The sequence below is a fragment of the Olea europaea genome, chromosome 6 (assembly GCF_002742605.1).
Source record: "Olea europaea var. sylvestris chromosome 6, O_europaea_v1, whole genome shotgun sequence".
Lineage (NCBI taxonomy): Eukaryota > Viridiplantae > Streptophyta > Magnoliopsida > Lamiales > Oleaceae > Olea > Olea europaea.
This window is the reverse complement of record NC_036242.1, coordinates 27,195,006-27,197,693: the sequence shown is the minus strand read 5'-3', so window position 1 is coordinate 27,197,693 and position 2,688 is coordinate 27,195,006.

Below are 2,688 nucleotides of genomic sequence, written 5' to 3'. Positions count from 1 at the left end.
AACATCAGTGAAGTGAGTAATCATTTAAATAATAGGTTCCTTTTGCTTCATAAAGAAATTTTCAAATTCCTTAACCAAAATATTTATCTTGGTTTCTTTTAATTTGTTAGTACCCAAGTGATTAACTTCTAAGGCATGCCAAATATCAAAGAGGAATCACATGTTCTAATACAATTAAATTCATATCTATATAAAGCACAATAAAGTATATTTTTGGCTCTAGCGTTTAACAATAATTTTCTTTCATCTTCATCATCGTACTCCTCTCTAGGTTTTGGAATGATTTGACTCGATGTACCAACCACTTTAATAACATTTTTAGGCACACAGAGACCAAATTCAATAACTTCCTAAACATTATAATTTATTGATTGAACATAAATCATCATTCTAGCTTTTCAATAATTATAATTTGTACCATCAAAGAATGTCCCTCAAGATTTTGAAATTCGAGATTGTTAATTTTTTAAATTCAAAACGAGCACATGTTCTTATACCAATTGATAGCCAAAGAGGGGTGGTGAATTGGTTTTTAAATTTTCTTTGAAGAATTAATAAAAATTCAAGCAAGTAAAGATTAAATAGATTAATTCAGATTACAAGTGCAAATATGAAAGCGATAAGTAAAAGGGAAGTGATGATGCACATGATATAATTGTGGAGGTTGCAACAAATGCAATGATCTACGTTCTCCGTCACCAAGTTTTTGGCACGAACAATGCCTTTTTACTATATTGATTGATTTATGGTGCAATCCAACACTTTACATCGCTTTTGGTGATTTACAAACAAGAAGCATCAATCCTTATATAATATTGAGCTTTACGGGACCTCCTACAAGTATAACAAAATGATTTTACAATGAAACTCCTCTCTTTATAAATAACACAAATGAATTAAGTACTAAAAAAGGCTAACTCTTCAATAAATAGCAACAAATGATAACACAGGTGTTAGATGAAAACTTTGATGAATATGATAATTAAAAATTGGATTCGAGTCGATTGCTTTTAAGGAGAAACTGATGGAATCAAAGTTTTTCAATAAGAATATGAAGAGGAATTAAATGCAATTTAAGTTCAAAAATCTTGTCAAAATGTTTTTTTTTTTTTGGATGAATAATCACAATAAATTAGGCACCGAAAGAAAGAGATGGAAAACTTTGATGAATATAAAATTTTTTCAAGTTTGATTCAATCAATTAAGATCTTGATAAAGAAGTATAAGAATTAGATTCAATGTAAGTTCAAAGATTTTCTTCAAAATATTTTTCTTTGATGAATGATAGCAATAAATTAAGTATCAAAAGAGAGATGAAAAGCTTTGATGAAAATGAGGTTAAAGAGTTTGATTCAATTAATCAAAGTTTCTGATATAAAGAAATAAATGAAAAGAACGCAAATGTAAGCTCAAAGAATTCTCACAAAATATATCTCACTTTGATACTCTTGAAAGTCTTGTGAAGAATGAAAATAGTGAAGGTATTTATAGAGTTCAAAAAGTAAAATTCTTTGTCGAACCGGACAACCAACCAAGCATTTGCCTTTGGGTCTGAACGACTAAAATAGCCGTGATGCATATGAAATCTAACGGTCAGAAATTCGTATGGATGAATCGGACGTCCACTTTTTACAAATTTATAGAGAAAGATTTTGCAAAACTTTCTAAGGATCCGGACGAGCTCCAAACGTCCGCATGTCGGATTGGTCGTCCAATGGTTTTGATCGATTTTTCCTTTTTTGGCCACATTTGATTTGATTTGAATATTTTGACAAATATAGACATTTGGAAGGAGTTTTTAACTAATTTTCAAGGCAAATGATGTTTTAAAAATATGATTTAAGTTCAAATATAATTTTAAAAATCATTTTTACTTTTGATCAGAAACATTTTATGCAAGTCATTATAAAAAATAGCTTTTAGTCCACAAAATGATTTTTGAACTTTTATCATTCATTACTAAAGATCGAAGTATTAATATCTTTACATTTGAACTAAGAAATCTAGTCTTTGATCTTGTTTCGAAGCTTGGCTTTTAGGCTTTCCTTTTTTATCTTTCTTTGACATTTGACTCTTAAGCTTTAGATATTTATCTTTCTTTGATGTTTGTCTTTTGAGATCTTTTCTTGAAAGACTTGTCTTGAATGTATGATTTCGATCTTGAACTTCTTCATAAGTCCAATTTTTGATAGTTTTGATTTTTATCTTTTAACAATGATCGATTAATTTATCATATGATATTTTAAAGACTATAATCACTTTAAATTCAATTGTTAGTAAATAAAATTATCTTGTATGTTATAATAAAAAGTTTAAGGTTATAATCAATCATAGGTCAACACAATCATGAAAAGGGTGATTATTGGAAGTGGTGGTGGTGGATTGTGCTGCATGTCGTGGCGGTGGTGATCCGTTGCAGGTGGTGGTACAATTTAGATGGTTGTAATTGTGGTACGTTGGAGGAAGAGGTGGTAGGATTTCGTTGTTTTAGGTTGCTGTGGTGATGGGTTGTTGTGCTAATATACGGTGTGTGCGAATTTATTTGTAATGACCTTTTGTGACCAAGCATGTATTAAATGCGATCAATTTTAACCAAGTCTATATGAATTGTGATCGGTTGTGACTATATTTGTTGGTCTACGTTGTGATGAGGATTTATTTGAAGTGATCCTCTGTGAGTAAGTTTGT